Genomic DNA, 23,704 nt, shown 5'->3' with positions numbered 1-23,704 from the left:
AGAGTTTAAGATTTCCAGGACTAAATGGTGAGTTCTAGGTCAGCCTGGGCCACAGGAAGACTCTGCCTCACAAAAGAGCCTAGGCAGTTTGGATGCTCACCTTACTAGACCGGAATGGAGGTGGGTGGTCCTTGGACTTCCCACAGGGCAGGGAACCCTGATTGCTCTTCAGGCTGACGATGGAGGGGGACTTGATTGGGGGAGGGGGAGGGAAATGGGAGGTGGTGGCAGGGAGGAGGCAGAAATCTTTAATAAATAAATAAATTAATTAATTAAAAATAAATAAAGCTTGGAAAAAAACCCAGTAACTTTCTATACTGTCCGTTTTCCTTTTACCTCTAATTTTGCTTTTTTGGATACAAGATAGAAGCACCAAGGGTATCTCTGCTATCTGCTGCCTCAAGTTGGATTTGGCTGTATGGAAATCAGAGATATAGAACAATAACTCCTGAAGACAATGGGGAAAGCATACAACTTAGCATGAAGTTAACCAAGCCCATTGCACTCTCAGCATTGTTCTCTATTTCATGTGGGTCATTTCCTTTAGATACCATTTGGGGTGAGTAAGATTTCTGCAGTTCTATAAGACAAAAGTTAGTGAAACAGAGTAGCAAAATGGAAAATTGATGTCACTGAATAATTCAATCTTTAATGATATTCAGCCCATTTTTTAAAATTCATTTTGAAGTTGCTATTATACCCTGAGCATAAGTTCATGAGATTCCAGAATAGGAAGATTTATATCATTTCATCTAATTAATATAAGAGAAGTTATCCAAATCAAAGAACATTCTTGGGAGTCTTCTTTTTTCAGTTTCTCTTTCCTCCTCATCTCTTTCTTTTTCTTCTTGTCTTTCTCTTCTTTTTTAAAAACACAACCCAATAGTCTCTTTTGACTTAAGCAGCTGAACTGTTTTAAATTAACGTTTTCCATGTTCCAAAAGAACATCACACACCACCAACTCTGACTCTCGTTTTTGTGGTCTTTTCTGGCAGTCTAATTTTCAATTACCCTGAAAGTACTTGATAGATTGGGTAAGAAATAACATGTCAGTTCAGCCAGCAAAGCAAAGGTAACCATGTAGCATGATGCGAAAGTCCTAGCTAACTAGAGAACAGGCATCTGTGGTTAGACTGTCAATGTGGAATGCTTGGTCCGAGATTCTGACACACAAGAGCACTTTAAAGAATTAAAATATTGGATCAAAGAGAAGCAATTACACAAGTCTGCTCTCTTCAAAAGCACACTGACACACGGACATTATAGACTCGTGGTCGAAAAGTGACCACACAGGAGAAGAAGAACCTGCCATGAACTTTCTTCTCTAGTTCGTCTTTTATGTTTCCCAGTGTTTGAAACCATCATGAAAGTTATAAAAGCAAATGTTTTTTCTGTAATTGGTTCTAAACAGCAGGCACCATCTCCCCCCATGTTCCCATGGCATTTGGCATGGAATGTCAGAGGAAGCAAGAATGAGCCTCCTGCCTGTTTACATAGGCAGCCTCCATGTAACCACCTAATCACGGGCGGCTTTAGACCGAAACAATCCCCTCTTTGAAATGAGGAAGAGGCCATAGAAAGAAATGTCTTGAGCTTGAACAAAGGGGAGAAGAGAGAAGAGTGTGTTGCACTAAGAGTCAGCTGCTTAATGCAACACACTTGCATAGTTCCTATAAAAGTGCCAGAAGCTAGCTCCCAGCCACCTCTGCATTTCTGTTATAAGATACTTGAGAAGGGGTTGACAGTGGACAGATTGACTTTGGCTCAGAGCCTCAAAAGCACTCTCCTATGGTTGGTAGGCTTTGGTGCTTTGGGGCCTGTGGTGAGACAGGATTATCAGGGTGAAAGGGCACGAATGAGAAAAGCTGCTCTTTCGTGGAGGGCAAGAGATGAAGAGAAAGAAAGGATCTGGATGCAGGCATGTCCTTTAGAGGCATGCATCACGGACCCTCTTCCTTAGCCTACAGCCCTGTTTCTAATAGACTATCAGCTATGAGTTTATCAATAGATGATAAATTATTCCTCTTGATAGCTCCCCCAACTGAGGAATCAAGCATTTGACACATGAGCCAACTGTACCCTTTTATGTACCGATCATATCGAAACCGTAAAACCTGATAGCATAAAAATGGGACAGTGATATCATACATTGTATCCCCACCAAGATGGCTTAGGATCATCTCTGAATCTTAAAGGTCAGAGGAAGTAATGTCCGTGTGCCACGAGACTATCTGCAGGTCTTGGCGGAGCCGTTGTACAGGAGCAGCAGCAGTGACTGTCTGTGTAAGAGCCGCCCAAGGTCAAGTCAATCAGCATCCTAGTATAGGTAGGGGGTGAGTGACTCATAACTCCTACCAGTAGCTGAGAAGTTAGGGGGAGCTGATGGCTACTGGCTTCTGGGGGAGTGAGAATAAGGTTCCCCCACTCCGAAGTAGCTCCTGAAAGGCTCCCCATGCTCACTCAATGGTTCCACACCAGTGCACATGTAGGAATCACTAAGCGAAGTCAGTAGGTCTTAAAAAAGAGAGAGTGCATGAACCTGAGAGGGAAAGCAATGAGAGATCGGGGAGGAACTTCAGGAGAGGAGCAGGTGGGAATGATTCAAAAGGCAATACACATCTATATGAAATTCTCAGGCAGAAAAAAATAAAGGACAATAGAAACAAAACACTGAAGATCAAAGCAATTTGTTTGCCACCAGGGAAGGTAGGTGTATGTGAGTTTAAAGAAGATTGGGAATCCTTGAGAACGAGATGCCCCAGGTTAGAGCTGGAGAAGCCAGAAGCAAAGGAAACATAGAAAAAAGCATTAAACATACAAAATAAAGAGACCATTGGTGACACTTGCTACATTTCATTACTGTATACACCATGGATGTGGAGTCTCCAGGTACCATGCATTCTTTAGCTCCTTACCACCAAGCCTAGATGACATGATTTTTCATTACAGTATACGCCATGTATGTGGACTCTCCCGGTATCACACTTTCTTCAATGCCTTACCACCAAGCCAAGATCAACTGATTTTTGTGTGTTCCTGTCTTTGAGAAAACATGTTAGATTGCTGCTCAGCCTGGTCTAGAACTCCTATGTAGCCAAGGCTGGCCTTGAGTTTGTGGTAATCCTGCCTTGCCTTTTTTAGTGCTAGCATCACAAGTCTGAGCCACCATGCCCAGTTTAAGTGTGGTGGTGGTAGTTTTTTTTTTTTTTTTGCATAAGATCTTGGTTATAGAAAATGACTTGAAGCATAATTGATTCCAAACCCCGACTATAATAAAAAGTTTTAAGGTTTTTCTCCAAACTAGTTTCTGACCACAAATCAATGCAAAATGCCAAGTAAAATGGCCTTGAAGCTGGAGGAGAAATCACAAAGGTATCGTGACTTTAAAATGAAAGCTTGCTCAGATTCCTCCCATGCCTGGAACTCAAGGCCTAGAGCCCTGTCCTGAGACTGCACAGCTCAGAAAGTGCTCCGGGGACAGATGGGGGAAGCAGCTGCTCCTCTCCACCAGCAGCTCCGCATGTTCTCAACAGCTTGAAGCCACAGCTGGCAGAGGTTCATCCTGTCCTTGGGCTTTGAAGTGAGACAACTAAACAGCCAAGGAGCCATGCTTCTTGGCCGGGTTGGGGATGGGGTGGAGTTAGTCCTAAATTCATTTCTTTTCCTTAATTGTTTTCACTGTGTGTAGTGTGTGTGACAGTTCCTGAGAGGACATCAGAGAACAATTTGTAGGAGTTGGTCTCCTTCTTCCACGTAACTCCGAAGTTGCTACGTTTAGTGGCAAGTTCCTTTATCCCCTGTGCTATGTGGCTGGGCTCTTTTTCTTTTCTTCTTCCCCGCCTTTTTTTTTTTTTTTTTTTTTTTTTAAGACAAGGTGTAGCTCACACTGGCCTTAATTTCTCTGCTGTTATGTTACCTTGTATTCTGATCCTCTTGCCTCCCTCTTCTGAGGTACACACTACCATGACTAGATCATACTACGCTTGGGGCTAAGAACTAGGTTTACAGGTACAAACCACCATGACTAGATTATGCTATGCTTGGAATTGACGCAGCATACAAGTCAAGCACTTGGCCTGCTAAGAAATTCCCGATTTCTTTTAGTCCATCTTGATCTGATTAACCCAGGCTCACCACACACTCTAGAATACAGAATCCTGCCACACAGACTCTGTAAAGCTAGGCATACATCCAGGAATTGACAGACTGGTCACACCTTGGTGGAAAGAACTCAAATCTAAGGAATGGCGAAGAAGGCCATGGAAGAAGGCAAAGTTACATTCTCCCCCCCCCACTTTCCTTTCTTTATTTTTGTTTTGTTTTCTTTCTCTTCAGCACACCTTGTTAAGAACATTGTCTTGCACAATACCTTTGGCACCTGCCATTTGTGTCCCTCATTAAGAGCCTGGCATGCTGTCCACTGCGGAAATGTTTTCCGCCCTTCATCACTCATGCGACCGCATTTCCTCCTTCGTCTGGAAAGTGTGTTTGCCTTACTTTCCCCCTCTCCAGATGTCTTCTCCATCTGGCACTCAAACATATTGTAACTTGTATATAATTTTACTTTTAAAAAATGCTGATTCCAAATATGTGTCACAGGAAGAGACTCTGAGCTGTGCCAGAGATCAGAGCTTGTTGTTCGTTGGCTTCCGTTGCATACTTTTGAGGTTTTGTGAGGAGCATGCTCCATGTTTGAGCCCTGCTCATTCTGGGGGTCAGATGGAGTCTGTAAATTTAAGAGAGGTGGAACAAAACATGGCTCTTCGGTTGGCATGCACAAAGGGCTGTGCAGCAAAGGCACTCACCAGTTTGCACATCCCAGTTGTGTGACAGACGGCACTGCCCTAGATTGGCTTCAGATGTGATAAAATGCCCTGGGCAAAACAAAGAAACAACCAACTAACCAACCAACAAAACACGGATGAAAAAGGACTTGTTTTAGCATATCCTTCCAGGTTATAGCTCATCATGGTGGTGGGGAAATTGTGTAGGAACATCAAGAAGCTTTCACGCATGAGAGAAATGGATGCAGAAGCATTCACTTGCCCATGCCCTGCTGGATTTCTCCATTCTTATGCAGGACCTCTTTATCCCCACTCTCACCAAGGGAATGCTGCCACCCACTGTGGGCTGGGTCTTCCCACATCAGTTCATTAAGACACCTCCTCACAGACATGCCCATGGGGCCAATCCAATGCAGACAGTCCTTCATTGAGGCTTTTTTTCCCAGGTGATTTTAGGTTGAGAAGTTGGCAATTAAAGCCAGCCATCACAAATACCGGTGGTCTCCTTATAAAGTCTGAGCATTTAGACGGAATACACACAGACATTCTTCCGTGTGTGGTACACAAGTGGATGAAGAGTCTTGCTTCCTGTCTCTGCCGGGTCCTGCTCATCAGCACCCCTCCCCCACTGTGCTTTCTCCCAATGCTCTGTTTTTCTCTCCCTGTCTCTCCATCTCACTTGTCAGCACATTTTTGACACTGAGGTCACATGCAATTGGAAGTACACACTTGAGGGCCGATCTCTCTGGCTGTTTTTAAACATGTTGTGGCAGATACCGTTCCACCGTTGGTGAGCTCTCTCTCACAGCCGTCTGGCTCCACCCAAGTTTAGTCCTGATTTTTACAGATAAAATAAGACAAAGCTCCTTCGCAAGCCCAGGAATGAGTTACGACTGGTTGCTGCTAGTCACGGTGGTTTCATTCTGCTTTGCCAGAGACCAACTTCCCCAGCCTTTCTGAGAACTAAAATTGGTCCTAGGATTTCGTTATGGTCCAAAACAGATGAGGGGCTCTCTGCTTAAAACGAACAGAACCTGACAAAATCAACTGTCTCTGCCCTCGTCCTCCTTGCTTGGAAGAGTGGTGGAAAATCGTGGTATCTGAGAGACTACAGTCACTTTATAACCGAGAAAGAAAGACCATGAGACCTCGAAAGCTCCCTGACATCTCTGGACTACTAGAGCAAGCACAGCTAACCATACACATTCACCGTGTGTGTGTGTGTGTGTGTGTGTGTGTGTGTGTGTGTGTGTGTGTGTGTGATATTTACCTTCAGACTTAACGCATAGCAAAACTGAGGCGGGTTAATCGCCCCTCACATTTCGTGCTCACAAAATGAAACCATTTTTAAGGATGGAAACATCAAAGCAGACTTAAATCAAAGTAAAGGTGTGTTCAGAGTAGACGTCCCATGGCAGGACTCATTCCATATCAGGGGATAACGCCCTGGCCTTACTCTCTTGCTTCCTTCTCATAAATGCTGGGTTAAGCTGCAGAATACCTGCTACGCATAGCAGGGGCTCTGATATTCACAGGGCGCTTATAAAAGTGGATTACAAACCTGGGAGGCAGCAGAGGACAGGAGGAGAAAGTCAGATTAAAATGGATGCAACTGTTCCCCACTTTCCTAGATGACACACTTGCAGCAGCAGTTAGGGGCCAAACCCCAACCTGAAAGTTACAGTTCCCAGACCCCTGCTCCCAGAGATTCCAGAAGGGGGTTCTCTTCATCAGCGCTGCTCACTGGGCAGGGAAGGCACCCTGCTCTAGGGAAGGAAGTGAGAGGCAGAGCTTCACAACTACAGAAGAGGAGTTTTAAGGTCTGAACGGGGGCAGGATGTGCTGTTACTCATACACGGTCACAGTATTCTGGAGGCTGAAGGAAGAGGATCATGAGTGTGGGGCTAGCCTAAGCTACAGACAGTATATATAGCACCATGATTCAGGCCCAGCCCAGTAGAAACATGATGCTTAGCGGAAGAGAACAGAATGGCAGAAAGCACAAGAACCATACATATTCTTTGAATTGTCATTGTGCTTTCACAGTGGTTCATCTGAATAGAGAGAGAGGAAGGGCCTTCTTTGTTTTCTCTCTCTCTCTTGATGTTTCCCCACAGGAAAGTGAACGAGCTCCCTAGATGGAGTCAGACTTCTGCACTTGCAGGGTCATCTTCATATTCAGCAAAGCATAGATCAAAACTACCTGGGGGGAAAGTAGCCATACCTGAATCGGACAACTAGAGGCCGTGCTAATGGTGATTAGTCCCTAAATAACACCACTAGCGCCCACTTACAAAGCAGCCGAGCCCTCCTCAGTGCTGGAAGGCATCTGGAGAGGCAGGAAACCAGACAGGAGGATGCACAGAGGGCATATGTGGACACCATACCCTTACATGTTTACAAGGCCCCGAACCTTTGTAGGTTTTAGACTCTGAGAAGTACATGGACTCAATCCCCTGTGGTCATGGGGCAATTCACCATCCTTCCTTCCCCACAGCAGCCTGGGTGGACGTACTGGGTTGTGCACACTCGATGAAACTGATAGAGTGAGAACCTGGACCCTGAGGAGGAGAGGGGAGAGAGAAAGGAGAGTGCTGGCTGAGCAATGGGCTCTCTGTAAAAGAAAATGCAATAGCTACCTTGACCCCATCTTTTGAACTCACTCAGGGTCTGTGCTGATCATGTGGAAGAAAGATGTAGTTTCGAGGCAGTGGGCCTACATGCCACACTGCAAGAGCTCTTCAGCTCTCTCTTTGATGTTCAAGAAAAATCATCTTGACTTCCAAGAAACGTTCTGTTATCACGCTAGAGACAGACACCAGAACATCTCTATCCTCGTTGTTTAACCAGAATGTTCCTGTCACTCCTGTTTCCTCTCCCTGACATGTCTTTTTAATTTGGTGCTTAATAGGATGGTGATAGCATTTGTTTTTTAATACTGTTGCTTCTCTGTTTTAATAGAATTCTTCCCTCTTGGAAAGTTGACATTTAGAAACATCTACAGAAGCTGATCGGCTGCAGAGGGTAGTGACACGTGGAACAGTGTGAGAAAATGGCATCCTTGGACCTTGACAAAGCTCCAAATTGAAAGACATTCAAGCTGGAATAGAGAGAGCAGGCAACAACGACATCACAAATGGTACTATTCTTCCAGTACACCCCACATTCCAGCCCTCTGAACACCCTACATCCCGGCCCTCTGAAGACAAAAGCAGTACAGGTAACACGGAGAGACCACGGCTAAGACCCTGCTGATGCTGCGAACCTTCTGAGGGCTCTGCCATTATTTTGTTATTTTACGTGTTTGGGAGTTTCGCCTGCCTTTTTGTCTGTGCATCCCCTGTGTGTGCCTGGTACCTGAGGAGGCTAGAAGAGGGGGCCAGACCACCTGGAACTGAAGTTGCAGACAGTGTGAACTGCCATGTGGGTAGGGTACTAGGACTCCAATGCTGGTTCTTTAGAAGAATGGTCAGTGTTCTTAACTGCTGAGTCATCCAGCCAGGCTCCTCAGTACAGGTTTGCAAGATATCTCCAGAGCTCATGATTTTAGAACTCTGGGACCACATAATAGGTCATTATGGTTCATAGTTTTGTTGATGTCACTGTTTAAAACATTTTACTTTTCCTTGATTGCTAACATCTATGTCAAGCTAATATTTTATAATTAAGAAGAGCATATTCTACTCATCATACTGGTGGTAATTTTCGACACTTCTCAAATTTTCAGGGAAGACAATGAGGTTAGTTGGATGGTTAATAGGACTTTCTGTGAGAGTGTGTGTGGAATCACAACTTCAGAATATGCTCTTGGGCTGGAGACATGACTCGGTGGTTAAGAGCACTGGCTGCTCTTCCAGAGGACCTGTATTCCACATCATCACCCGCATGGTAGCTTACAACCTTCTATAAAGTCTGATTTCAGGAGATCTGATGCCCTTTGCTGGCCTCTGAAGGAACTAGGCACACAGGTGGTAAGCAAACATCCATACACATAAAATAAAATTAAAATTGAAATGCATATACTCTCATTTTATACCTATGGTTTATACATCTTTTTTTTTTTTCTTTTGCATTTGTTTTGAGACAGTTGTCCTCTTTAGGTAAGGCTGGCCTGGAACTAACAGAGATCTTTTTGCCTCAGCCTCCCAACTGCTGGGGATGCAGGTGTGAACAACCACACTAGTTTGTTTGCTTGTTGATGTATTTATATATTCGTGTATTAATTAATTAACTAATTTATTGTGTCCGACAGAGTTTTGCTATGTAGCCCAGGCTGACTTCCAGACTGGATAATCTTCTGTCTCAGCCTCTTTTTAAAAAAAATAACTAATTAATTTAGTTATTTGACATACCAACCAGAGCTTCCCTTCCCTCCTCTCTTCCTGTTCCCTCCCTCCACCTCCCTTGAACCCCCCCCCCATCCACTCCTCCTCCCTCTCCATTCAGAATGAGTAAGGCCTCCCATGGGAGTCGACAAAGTAACTGCCTCAGCATCTTTACTGCTGGGCCCACAAGTGTGAGCCATCAAGCTTAGTTTTTTGTTTCTGTTTTTTTTTGTTTTGTTTTGTTTTTTGTTTTTTTGTTTTTTTTTTTTAAAAAAGCTTTTATTTGTTTCTTAATATGTGCATGCCAGGAAACAAAACACAAGAAGCCAGGAGCAAAGTTAGCCATTGGCAAGCAGCTCAGCTTGATGTGTGCTTCAAGATCCCACAAGTGTACACACATTCTGGTAACTGAGATTATACACTGTGGACCACACTTTCCTCCACATTGTGAATATTCACCAGCCTGAAACCCCGTGCTACATGAGGATTTTGATAACCAAGCATACACCCCGCCATCTCATCTGTCAGACAAGATTGTGATCCTGTCGTCCTTAAGCCTAGCTTCGTTTACTGTTGTTTTAACGCTAAGCTAAAACACAGATTAAGTCAGGTTAAGACATTCATTGCCCTTGGTCATCTGAACTTCAGTAAGAAAATGAGGGCGAAGAGGAGAGGGAAAGAACGACGCAAGGATGTCATTTTGATTTCTGCAACTATCTCTAACTGCCCCATGCTCTTCCAAGCTCCCCCAAATCCACCACTTGTGTCCCAAAAGAACATTGTGATCACTTTTCCTCTTCAAAACGAAGTCCTGCTGACCCTGCATTTTCTGCCCTCAGTGATGCTATTTGACATGGGGACAAGTAGAAACAGAGGGATGACTTGTTTCTCAGTAAATAAATAAATGACAGCTGGGCTTCGTTGTTCAGGTGGCTTCAGGCTGAGGTCACTCACCTCAAGCAATATGTATAGAATGTGTTAATTTATTCTGCTATAATAATTCAAGTCATTTTTGGACCACCTTTAAAATTTTATTTTCAGATTTTGGCCTGTAGCTCAGTGCTTGCTGAGCACACACAGGTCCTGAGTTCCAAGCCTAGCACTGGGGAATAAAAAAAAAAAACACTTTTTATAGCTAAATATAAATCAGTTGATTATCTTAATATATGTGAGGAAAATAAAAAGTGGGAACGTCAAAATTATTACAAGAAAAAGTTTTTTAAGTTTTGTTCTTTATTTTGTTTTTAGAGCAATCTCTTGCTCTTCACCCAGGTTGTCCTGGGACTCATGATAATTCACCTGTTTCAGTGTCTCAGGTGCTGGAATTATAGGAATTAGCACCATACCCAACTTTCTTTCTTTCTTTCTTTCTTTCTTTCTTTCTTTCTTTCTTTCTTTCTTTCTTTCTTCTTTCTTTCTTCTTTCTTTCTTTCTTTCTTTCTTTCTTTCTTTCTTTCTTTCTTTCTTTCTTTCTTTCTTTCTTTCTTTCACAGACTTAATTCACTTTTATTTTCCTTGTATAAAAACCCTTATGTGGTGGCCACAGCTGGAGCCTGGGTCCTCTGAACAGAGACTCTGGTGTGGGTTTTCCCAAGATGGTCAGTGAATTCCTGATAAGGAGACTTGGTGAACACAGTCTCTTTCCAGAGGTCGGGGGTCAGGTAGCTGTAGGTCTTAGAGATGTCATCAAAGGTGGCCTTGGCAAAGTTGCCCAGGGTGGCAGTGCAGCCCCTGACTGATATGTAGTAGTCATCAATGCCGGCCATCATCAGTAGCTTCTTGGACACAGGAGCGGAAACTATGCCAGTGCCTCTGGGGGCAGGGATAAGATGCACCAGCACAGAACCACAGCGACCTGTCACTGCATGGAACAGAGTAGGGCTTGCCAATCTTGTTCCCCCAGTAGCCTCTCCGCACAGGGACAACGGAAAGCTTGGCCAAGATGATGGCCCCTCGGATGGCAGTGGCTATCTCCTTGGAGCACTTGACACGGAGACCTGCGTGACCATTGTAGTCCCCAATAGTGACAAAAGCCTTGAACCTGGTCCGCTGGCCTGGCCTAGTCTGCTTCTGCACGGGCATGATATTCAGAACCTCATCCTTTAGGGAAGCTCCCAGGAAAAAGTCAATAATATCAGACTCCTTAATGGGCAGGGAGAACAGGTAGATCTCCTCTAGGGACTTGATTTTCATGTCCTTAACCAGGCGGCCCAGCTTGGTGACGAGAATCCATTCCTTGTCTTCAGCTTTACCTCCGCGAGCCCCGCGGCCTCGTCCTCGGCCTCGACCACGGTCGCGGACCCTCAGACCTCTCAGACCTCTGCTCAATCTTCCGCGGAAGCCGCCACGGCCTCCTAATCCTGGGTCTCCGGGTCCTCCGGGCCCTCCCGCTGCACCAGCGTCATCCACCATTTTGTGTTTTCCAGAAGAAAAAGAAGCCATACCCAACTTTCTTAAGGCTGTTTTTGTTTTTTTTTTTTTTTACTTTGTGTGTGTATGTGCGCGCGCGCGCACATGCATGCACTTAGGCATGCCAAAGAATGCTTATGGAGATCGCAGGACTTTACAGAATCCATGAGAATCCATCTTCTTCTTCCCCTTTACATGGGCTCCAGAAATCAAACTCAGGCCACACAGCTTTCTAGGCAAAGCTCTTTACTTGCAAGCCATCTCTCCGTGGGCACAACACAGCGGAAGAGTTTCTCTAACACCAGCGATTTGGATGAGACAAAGTATGTCATCTTGGATACTGCTTTGCCGCTCTGTTGCGGGATGAGATGCAGCAAAATTGGATGAATCATCCTAAGGGTGTCTAGTCCGGTTTTTAAAACGCTTGGAGAGCCCCAGCCTTGCAAAGAGTGCAGACCAGCAAGTACTAATGGTCAGTCTTTAGTGCGGCGTGCCTCACCAAATCTTTTTTCCTCGTAGTATGTTAACTGTTTTCTGCATGACTTCATATCTAAACTTATACATGAGAATACACTGTCTATCAGCTTTCCAACTCACCTTCTGCAGCCCAATGCCAGCATGTCCCCCTTTCCATATTTCATTTACTAGACTTCTCAGGTATCTGCATAATTTCCAGTAACTCTAGGGTGACTGATTTGAATTAAAAGAAAAAGAACTTTCCCCTACTTGGTAAATGATTTTCTATTCATTTTCTCCCTTCCTCACTTTAAGATAGTGAGAGAAAAAAAAAGTACAACACGGGAAGAACTCACTGGCGGCTTTTTGCAAAGGTTATAAGTTGTCTAGCCCCAAACCCTGATTTATGCCCAAGCAACAAAGGATTCATTGTCAACATTCTTGTAATAACACAAACATTGTCTGGCCCTGTGGCATGTCCTGTGCTGTACATTATTTCATTTGACCACAATCCTGTGAAGTTGGCACTGTTGCAAATCCCTCTTGCTGACCAAGACACCACGTCTTGGGATTAGTGAGCAGTTTACCCAAGGTCACTTCTGGAGATGGTGGGAGTCTGTTTCTGTCCTACACTGTTGTCTTTGGCTGGAAGGAATCTAAAACAAATCCTAAAGACATAAATGGACTCATACCTAAACAGTGGATTGAGTGCATATGTTTGCTTTTATTTCTTCTTTAATACCTAAAAGAAAGAGAGTACCGAAAACACATATGCTCCCTGGGATTAAGAGTGTGTGGTTGAACTCCCAATGGAGGAGAGGAAAGAGGAGATCCAGGAGTGCCCAGAGGGCAAGGCAACACTGACACTAATTTGAGCAAGGAAAACCTTGATCTCTGGGTACCCCCCACTGTGGAGAAAAGGGATGGGGCTGAAGCCAAGAGGATTAGCTGACAGTTTGGGGAAGAACCAGCCCTATTCCCCATGCCTGGCAGTTAGTCAGCTGTCCGTCTTCTACTGTTTGAGGAGGCAGCAAATTCACATCATGGAGCTGCACAGACAGACAACTTTGGAATCGTTTGGCACAACAGCATATGGATGTTACTCAGTTGGCAGAATGCTGGCCTAGGGTGTACCAAGCCTTGGGTTTGATAGCCACATAAGTTGTCCATGGTAATGCATGTCTGAAATCACACACAGCACTGGGAAGCGAACTCAGAACCACCAGAAATTCAGTATTATCCTCAGTTACACAGTTAGTTCAAGACTAGTCCTGATATGAGAGATTCTCTCACAAACAAAAAAAAAAAAAAAAAAAAAAAAAGAAAAAGAAAAAAGAAAAAAAAGGAAAAGCATTAAATGGATGTGCATTTAATTTTCATGCTAAACGATGAAAGCTGACCCCTTTCTATGGATGAGCTTCCAAATGCTGTCTATCAAGCCCCACCCTTTGCCTTTCCTAGTGTACACATGACCAGGTCACGAATTCCAGTGAAGCATGTAGTTCCTGTCAGGATTTTGGTGCCAAAGGTCATGGAATGGTTTTGGAAAGCTTTGAACATGGTATTTTCTTTAAATAAACACAGAGAAAAAGGAACTTCAAGGAATAGAGATTATACAAGGGAGAGGGTAGAAAAGGGGGCAAAATGACCACAGCACAACTGCCTGTCTTCTAAAGAAAAAAAAAAATCCCAGGGATTTTTATCTGTAATGAGATAAAGGGATACCCTACACTGTAGCCGTGAAAATGACAGAGTGGCAGAAAAAATGGAATGAGAAGGAAAATTTGTAAATTAAATACATGAAAATATCACTGGAGCTCAGCAGGGGGATTATGGAATTCGAAGACTGGAGCGAAGAAAGCCACCCAAATTAGAAACATGCAAACCAGCGAAGGGCTGGTAAGGTGATTTGGAGAGTAACGGTGTTTGCTTGCCAAGCCTGTCAACCTGAGTTTGAGCTCTGAGACCTGTACAGTGGAAGGAGAAGACAGACTCCTACAAGTTGTCCTCTGACTACCACATGTACGCCGTGGCTGAAGGGCAACCCCTCACCCCCTTACACACACACACACACAGAGAGAGAGACAGAGAGAGAGAGAGAGAGAGAGAGAGAGAGAGAGAGAGAGAGAGAGAGAGAGAGAGAAATAAGTAAATGTCATAAGAAAATTAGAGAGAGAAAGAAAGAGGGGAAGGGGAGAGAGGAAGTGAGAGGCAGAGAGAGAATGGGACAGAGAGAGAGGGAGGGAGGAGAGAATAATAATTATTCATATGATTATGAATTAGATTGGTTGACTACAGCATGTGCCTCTTCTTGGCTTTCTCACTTAGGTTATGGGGGCTGAGCTCAGGTCCCTGAGTTTGTGCACAAACAGATTACTGGCTGAACAATTTCTTCAGCTCCATTTGAGAGGTTTGTTTGTTTCTTTTGAGACAGGGTTTCTTTGTGTAGCCCTGAGTGTCCTGGAACTCACTATGTAGACCAGGCTGGCCTTGAACTCACAGAGATCTGCCTGCCTCTGCCTCTAGACTGCTGGGATTAAGGCGTGCACCTCTGCCACTACCGGGGCGACTTAAGAGTTTTAACATTACCTTATTATAAGTTTCAAATAGAGATATTAGAAAACAAATTGTTAAAATAGAAGAACTCTGGTCACACAGGTCTGTAATGTTTGAGGCAGGAGGATGGATCACCAGAGGTCTGTCTGGGCTATAGACCCATAGATCTATAAATCCAAACTGGCCAACCTAGTGAGACTCGGTCTGAAGATGAGAAATGAAAGGGGAAAGGGGATGTACAGCCGACTAGAGCATGTGGGAGGGCCTAGATTCAGTCCCTACTACAGACAGAAGACGACAAGAGAGTTTCTTCCTTCCAGAAAAGAACAAAGAAAAAGTCATACAGCAAAGAACAGAAGCTAGATGAACCCATATAGATGCTTTGCTATAGTAGCACAAGAAGATAGAACCAGAAGTAATTCCCTCAACATTGGTAGGGAAAACCTGTAATTCACAACCCAGCTGAGATGTCGATTAAAAAAAAAGACATTTTTCAGATGAGTTAGGGTGGAAAGTCAATATTCTCTGATTAAAGATGTCCTCAAATTCAGTGAAAATGACCACACAACATACCCAAACTTATGGGACACAATGGAAACAGTGTTAAGAGGAAATTCAGAGCACCAAAGGCCTACATAAAAAAGCTGGAAAAATCCCACACTAGCGAGTTAAAAGAACATTTGAAATCTCTAGAACTAAAAGAAGCAAACTGACCCAGGAGGACTAGATGACAAAAAATAATCAAACTGAGAGCTGAAAACAACAAAATAGAAACAAAGAAAAAAATACAAAGAATCTATGAGATAAAGAAAATCAACAAAATAGACAAACCTTTATTTAAACTAATCAAAAGGCGGGGGAGAATATCCAAATTAACAACATCAGAAATGAAAAGGGGGACATAACAACAGACATGGAGGAAATCCAGAGAATCATCAGGTCATACTTCAAAAACCTGTACTCCACAAAATTGGAAAACTTAAAGGAAATGAACAATTTTCTGCATAAATACCACTTACCAAAATTAAATCAAGACCAGATAAACAAATTAAATAGACCTATAACCTATAACCGCTTAGGAAATAGAAACAGTCACCAACAGTCTCCCAACCAAAAACAGTCCAGAACCAGATGCTTTTGGTGCAGAATTCTACAAGATTTTCAAAGAAGAACTAATATCAACACTCCTAAAATTGTCCCACATGACAGAACCTGAAGGTACATTGCCAAACTCTTTTTATGAGGCTACAGTTACCCTGAAACCCAAACCACACAAAGGCACTACTAAAAAAGGGAATCACGGACTAATCTCACTCATGAACATTGATGCAAAAATACTCAATAAAATAATGACAAACTGAATCCAAGAACACATCAGAAAAATCATCCACAATGACCAAGTAGGCTTCATCCCAGAGATGCAGGGATGGTTAAACATACAAGAATCTGTCAGTGTAATACATCATATCAACAAACTGAAAAATAAAAACCACATGATGATCTCATTAGATGCTAAATAAGCCTTTGACAAAATTTAACACCTCATCATGATAAAAGTCTTAGAGAGAGCAGGGATACAAGGAACAAACCTAAACATAACAAAGGCAATAAACAGCAAGTCAACAACCAACATCAAACTAAATGGAGAGAAACTCAAAGCGATTCCACTAAAATCAGGAACAAGACAAGGTTGTCCACTTTCTTCATATCTATTCAATCTATACAATACTTGAAGTTCTGGCTAGAGCAATAAGAGAGGAAAGGAGATCAAGTTGATACAAATTAAAAAAGAAGTCAAACTCTCACTATATGCTGGTGATATGAGAGTTTGCTAAGTTATCCCCCAAAATTCTACCAGGGAACTCCTACAACTCATAAACACCTTCAGTAATGTAGCAGGATACAAGATTAACTAAAAAAAAAAAATCGGTATTCCTCCTTTATAGAAATGATAAACAGGCTGAAAAAGAAATCAGAGAAACATCACCTTTGACAATAGCCACGCATAACATAAAAAACTTTGGGGTAATGCTAACCAAACAAGTGAAAGACCCGTATGACAAGAACTTTAAAACTTTGAAGAAAGAAATTGAAGAAGACACCAGAAAATGGAAAGATTGCCCGTGCTCTTGGGTTGATAGAATTAACTTGGTAAAAATGGCAATCTTACCAAAAGCAATCTACAGATTCAATGCAATGCCCATCAAAATCCCAGCAAAATTCTTCACAGATCTCAAAAGAACAATACTTCACATGGAAAAAACAAAAAACCTAGGATAGCCAAAAATCCTGTACAATAAAAGAACTTCTGGAGGCATCACAATCCCTGACTTTAAACGCTACTACAGAGCTACAGTACTGAAAACAGCCTGGTATTGGCATAAGAACAGACAGGAGGACCAATGGGACTGAACTGAAGACTGGAATATCTATTCACACGTCCACGAACGCCCGATTTTTGACAAAGAAGCTAAAATAAAAGCGAAAGCACACCACTTGCTCTCAGTGTTGCACCCGGCAGAACTCCGGCCTAAATCCAGCTGCTGTTCACAGTTGCTGTCTCTAAAATGACCAGGAACTTAGGACAACGGTTGAAGGAGTGCTTCATTCCACTTCACTTCCAGTTGTTATTGGAACCCAGTCTTGACACAATCAGTCAGCACCACAGCAAGGTGTAAGATCGCACATCATCATCGGGGCTTTAGGCCACACAGACCAGAGTGACTGCAGCCCCCACCCCCCAGCTGATGTCATGGTGAAATGGGGCATTGGCCCTAAGGATAAACCAAATTCTCTACTAGGGGAACTTCCAGGATGCTTTTTACAAACCCATCTCTGCCACTTTTTGAAAAAACTTCCAGGATGCTTTTTACAAACCCATCTCTGCCACTTTTTGGGAAAATAATTATTTCTCTTAAGTGAAGCAATATTTAGCATCATAAATTCTTTGATCTGGAACTTGCTACGTGGTCCAGACTGTCCTTGAATCCCTAGCAAGACCCCAGCCTCAGTCTCCAGAGTTTTTACCACAGACATCCAGAAAGTCTTTATAACAACAGTTACCAAATAAAATCCTGCTTTCAAGGATAGAATAAGTAGAAAAAATAGGGGGTAAAAGCTCTCACTATTATTCCAGAAAGGTCTATCACAAATAATTTTCTTGATGTGTAAAATTGCTTTGTGATAGAATAATAAGAAGGGTGAAATAAACATGACTATTTCATATTTCACTGAGAGATTGCTTATTTAACCAAAATAATGTAATGCAATGGCTATTAAGGAAAGGAAGGAGCAGACACGGAAACACAATCATATGAGGCCTGAATTTACCCACAAGTTAAAACTATCTGAAAGTTTAAACTATAAACTTCATTTTAGAAGTTGCACAGGACAAAGACATTATTTATTTCATACTGTGGCTTTGTAAGGAAGCCACCTTTTCTGGCTTTGCGCGCGCGCGCGCGCGCACACACACACACACACACTTTTGCTACAGACATTATCGAGCATTATGGTTTATCCTTGAAACCAGATGGCATATGAACTGTTTCAACCAAGACAGAAACAAGGGCAAGAACATATTTGTGGTCTTTCCAAAAGTTTCTCCCAGCCTTCACATTTCATGGTGACGCCAGGAAAGCAGTACTTTTCAAACTGAAGCTGAGGCATGTGATTACCCGGATCGGACCTATTTATAAACTTGTTTGAGCAAAGCGAATACCATATCACTGCACCTACTCTATTTGGAGACTGTGTAAGTCATTCATTTGCCTCACTAACATCATTCGGGGGTGCACAGTCCTTGAGAACCACCTACTGTGGATGCGTACATCACTGCATTTAAATAACAATGGATCAGAAGAACATTGTGGAGATGCAGCAAGATGTGTAACAGACATTGGTCAGTGTTTCAGTGAAGGTACCAAATCAGGAGGCTGTTTAGAGCTATCCTAGAGGATGCAGGACACATCCTTCAGAGCCTTCTCACCTGCATGCAGCCTCACAATGGTCAGAAGGCATGAACCCGACATGCTCTAGCAACAACGACTGAACTTCTGGTTGCAAATGATTTATAGTTTCCTTTTGAGTAATGAAGCAAATGAATGCTTAAATTTAAATGGGACCTGTCCAGTAACTCTGTTTCATGAGACTTATATATTTCATCAAATAGGTTTAATATGCGCATTATTCTTTAAAATCAAATGAAAGAATATATATACATATATGCATATATGTATATATAAACATATATATATCAATCCCAGTGTTACCCACAAGGTTCATGTAATTCTAAGTTCAGTCAAGGAAGGAAACTGTCATTCATGGGCTCGCTCAGGAAACAAACTGCTTTTACACACGTAATAGGAACCAACTAAAACAAACGCGACTGTTACTAATGTTCTCACCACTGGATGATATATTAGCTTAAATGAAAAACTTACATGTTCACAGAATTAAAAAAAAAATAAATAGCAACCTAATAGAGTTCAGTCTACAGCATACAGGAATGAATTCTCATAGTAACAGTTATAGACACGGAAAGGAATTCAATAAATATGAAGTAGGGAGAAATTAATTAAGAATAATTATCTTTTTTTATTTTTTTATTGTTTTTTATTTTTCGAGACAGGGTTCCTCCGTAGCTTTTGGTTCCTGTCCTGGAACTAGCTCTTGTAGACCAGGCTGGCCTCAAACTCACAGAGATCCGCCTGCCTCTGCCTCCCGAGCACTGGGATTAAAGGCGTGCGCCACCACCGCCCGGCAAGAATAATTATCTTAAAATAGCCAAAAATAGGAAATAAGCTCATTTGCTAAAAGCTCAACCAAGGATCTTGCTTGGACAGAAGAGGTCAGTCATGTCAAGATGGTTCATGGTACTGAAATGTAATGAATGTAATAAATAGGTGTGCAAAAGAAGTGGAAATTCTCTTGGCTAAGACTCTAGGAGTGCCTCACTGGGGACAGTCTTAGTCATTCATTGTTTGAGGGAAGGTAACTGCGAAATTGTGCCTGGCACACCCCCCAGGAACAACTCCCATCCCCATGATTCTCTCTCTTCTTTCTTACTGTTCTTCATTCTACGCCATCCTTTGGAGCCTTTTCTTTAGAGCCTTCCATTGCACTTGGGATGTCTGTCTGGACTGCTTCTAGTCTGCTTTGTCTCCATTGAAACCAAGCTTTCCCCAGGGTTGCTACTAGCCCTTATGTTGCCCTGAGCCGGAGGTTTCTGCCTGCCCGGGGCTCCCCACAGCCTCTTAGAATGATTTGGGACCATCACTCAGTGTCTGCTTCTCCTGTGAAGGCCTGCACTCCACCTGTAATCATTCCCTTTCCTGCTGTCACCAGCGGCCTTGGCCATTTCCTCACTTTTCTCAATGACTTTGCTATTCAGCCTTTCGGCTTGTACCATTGTCTTTGGCCAGCATCCATGCCAGTGTTCTCTCTAGCACCTTGATCTGCTGGACTATTTCCCCTACGCCCGCGACCTCCATTTCCACTTGAACTACCCACTCAAACTGATGTGTCTTAAACGCTCTTATCAGTTGGAAGGTGCTTATCTCAGAGTGTGAACTTTGCTGGTCCCTTCTTTGGTCATCATGGGTTATTCCTCCATAATTTCTAATCTGACTTGGTCCGGAGACATTTTTGTTCCTTGTACAGCATTCACTATCTTGGTACCTCAGTCTCTTTCTTTTTGGGAGACTTTGCCCTTCCACTTTGGGTCTTCTTTGACACTGTGCACTGCAAGTATGATGTTTTTAATGATATTTTAAAATGATATTCAAATTAAATATAGCAGTATCCTTATAGTTCCAGGCTTGCCAGCTATACACACTCTCAGTTCTTGCCCTCTAAATGCTAAGGCTGGCTGATATAAAGCCACTAAAAGTTTGCACCGAATCTAATGTGGGTTTCCATTACTCTCAAATATGGTGTCATCATTGCTGGGAAATAAGGATTCCCTCACCTCTATTCTTCAACTTTACTTGTTGTCCTCACTAGCCTAATTTAGTCTTCGTAATTCAACAGACTTATTATTCAATTTTTGTACGTGAACTTTTGCCCGCATGTGTGCATATGTACCCTGAGTGTGCCTGGTGCCCAAAGTGGCCAGATCGCCTGGATCTAGAGCTATGAATAGCTGTGAGCAGCAGCAACAAGTGCTCTGAATTGCTAAGGCACTGTCCCACCCAATGCTTGACCATATTTCTGTGTAGCTTTATTGTATCTGTCTCCCCTTTAAAATGGTCTTCATCAGGAAGGGACTATATTTTCAACTTCATAATTCTCAAGGGAACTCAAGATGAAATGGGAATGTTGACTAAATATTATTATCCTGTGTTCTTTCATGCTAAGCATCAAATATTTGAGACTGAACATGTTGTGTTTTTTGGGAGGGAGTGTTAGAGTAGTACTTCGAACACAGAAGCCCTGCAAGTGTTCCCATTTATACAATACACACCAAGTAGGATTTTGAGCTACAAAATAAGCATTCTGGTTCATGGAAATTCACTTAAACACTGAAATCAGCAAGAGTCTCGCCTAGCGGAGCAGCATGATCTGTGTGCTAAGAATGTGATGCTGAGTGGGAGCCAGTATTTCCATGAAAAAATTAGGAGAAAGACTATATCAAAATGTTATTTCTCAGTTAAAAGTTCATACTTCAGGAAGTTCCTTGATTAGACTTCCCACCTCAGGGAGGGGTTGTTTTAGAGGAGATCCAACACTAACACCGTTAATGTAAAGCTGTCACCACAGGGTGTTTATAAGAGGCTATGTGTCTACCTGGGACCACCATCTATGTCCAGATGAACGCCAGTCTACATGGGGCCACCATCTATGTCCAGATGCCTGCTAGTCTACCCAGGACCACCATCTATGTCCAGATGACCGCCAGTCTACATGGGGCCACCATCTATGTCTAGATGCCCACCAGTCTACCTGGGGCCACAATCTATATCCAGATGCCTTCTAGTCTACCTGGGGTCACCATCTATTTCTAGAGACCCACCAGTCTTTGTGGGGGCCACCATCTCTGCTGCATTCACTCCTGGTCCTGTCGGGTGACTGTGTATGTGTGATTTTATAAAAACACAAGAGTCTCATTTCTGCGTCTAGTGTTTCTGCCCCATCTCCCCTCTTACATTATTCTGAAGGACCCTTTGGTTCTACGCTTCGTATTTTTACTGTTACTATGTCATTCTTTGACTATTCTTTGAAGACAACAAAAATTGCTTAAGCAGTGCACATTAAATCTTCAAAGTCAAAGGTAAAATGATTCACCTTGAAAACACCAAAAAGTAAAGGTTATTTGGATTGCACTAAATCAAATTCACAGATTTTTTTTTTCCTTAAAGAAAATTTGTGTCATGTTAAAAGATTCTCTCTCTCTCTCTCTCTCTCTCTCTCTCTCTCTCTCTCTCTCTCTCTCTAAGTGTGTGTGTGGGGGGGTGAAGTTCTTCCCAAAATCATCCTGGCAATCACTAGGCTGTAGATTATTGAAAGGTAATGCTATTACCTCTCTCATATTTGAGTCTAGAATTTCCCAGAATTTTTTAGGCACTCAAAATAGTGAGGGAATGAAAGTTTTATGAGTTTAAAGTGTATCTGTGGCCAGGCGGTGGTGGCACATGCCTTTAATCCCAGCACTCAGGAGGCAGAAGCAGATGGGTCTCTGTGAGTTTGAGGCCAGCCTGGTGTACAAGAGCTAGTTCCGGGACAGGCTCCAAAGCTATGGAGAAACCCTGCCTTGAAAAACCAATATATATATATATATATATATATATATATATATATATATATATATATATATATATTTGTGAGTATTTAAGCATCTTTTCACTGTCACCTGACAATTACAGGCGACACACCCTTCCCCCTACGTTGCTTTTGCTTTCCTTCATTCTCCTTGCCTTTCATGGCCTCTTTTGCTTTTGAACCTACCAGGTAAAGCGTATGTGAAACAGAATCTGGAAACCATTTCCATTCTCTCATTAAAGGGTGATAGAGTGAGATCTTGAACTTTAACTAGCAGGAGTTAAAGGATGGAAAAATGTTCAGCTTTTTAAGCTGTGCCGCCCAAGCTACACATTGGAGTTGGAGTTTTGGTCCAACATAAACAGGACAGGAAGGGAGTAGCACCGAAGGCTGCAAGCCTTCATCAGAGTCTGCGATCTGATGGGGGTGTTAACACGGCAAGCGCACACACCTTGAAAGGGCAACTCCCACGGCAAGCGTCTGCTGGAGACTGGACCTGTCCCACTACTCATTTCAGACGTTCCGTTTCTCGACAGTGTTAAAGCAAGGCCTGGGTCAAACGGGGGCTCTGGAGAAATGGAGGAGGGGAGCTAAGCAACTGGACGATTTTCTTTATACTGTGATTCTCTGCTGTGGGATATGTGTTTATTTTTACCCTGTGCCCCCTGTTGTGTTATGTACATGTTAATATGGATGTGTCATATGTGTGGACCTATATGTAGAGGCCAGAGGAGTAGGTAGATGGTGGGAGTTTTTTCCTGATTGCTCTCCGTATTTATTTTTGAGACACGGTCTTACAGGGAACCCAAAGCTCATTTATTCAGCCATGCTTTCTGGCCAATGAGCATCAGGGATCCACCTGTCTCCATTCCCCTCTGCATTTCTATGGTTACAGGAGAGTATCGACATGTCTGGCATTTTGCATGGAGGTGTGAACTCAGATATGCATAGCAGGTAGCTCTATTTATTTTTCAAGATAAGGTCTCATGTAGTCAGATCTAGCCCAAGCTAGCCTCGAACTCACTACGTAGCTGCAGGTGATCTTGAGCTTTTGATCCTCCTGCCTCTCCCCACTAAGTGCTGTGATTGCAGGCACAGACCTTTTTGCCCAGTTTTTTTGTTTTGTTTTGTTTTTTGAGACAGGGTTTCTCTGTGTAGTTTTGGAGCGTGTCCTAGCACTCTCTCTGTAGACCAGGCTGGTCTTGAACTTACAGAGTTCTGTCTCTGCAGTGCTGGGATTAAAGGCATGAGCCACCATCGCTCGGCTCTTTTTGCCCAGTTTTATGCTGGTGCTGTGGATGGAATTCAGGCTTAGTGCATGACAGTCAAGTACTCCATTAAGTGAGGGGCAGCTCTAGGTCTTCAGGTGGGACTACGGCTGAGTTCTTCATATGCATTTATTATCACCAGGTGTA

General features: G+C 43.0%; 1 protein-coding gene and 1 pseudogene across 3 annotated transcripts in view; both read right to left on the bottom strand.

The window, feature by feature from the left end:
* The window catches only part of Palld (palladin, cytoskeletal associated protein), a 364,130-nt gene that overhangs the window by 155,327 nt on the left and 185,099 nt on the right, over window positions 1-23,704 (bottom strand). The gene's annotated exons all lie outside the window — the stretch shown is intronic.
* On the bottom strand, window positions 10,640-11,522 carry LOC130862682 (40S ribosomal protein S2-like; annotated as a pseudogene).

The sequence above is a fragment of the Chionomys nivalis genome, chromosome 20, assembly GCF_950005125.1.
Source record: "Chionomys nivalis chromosome 20, mChiNiv1.1, whole genome shotgun sequence".
Taxonomy (NCBI): domain Eukaryota; kingdom Metazoa; phylum Chordata; class Mammalia; order Rodentia; family Cricetidae; genus Chionomys; species Chionomys nivalis.
This window is presented reverse-complemented; position numbering and strand designations above follow the sequence as displayed.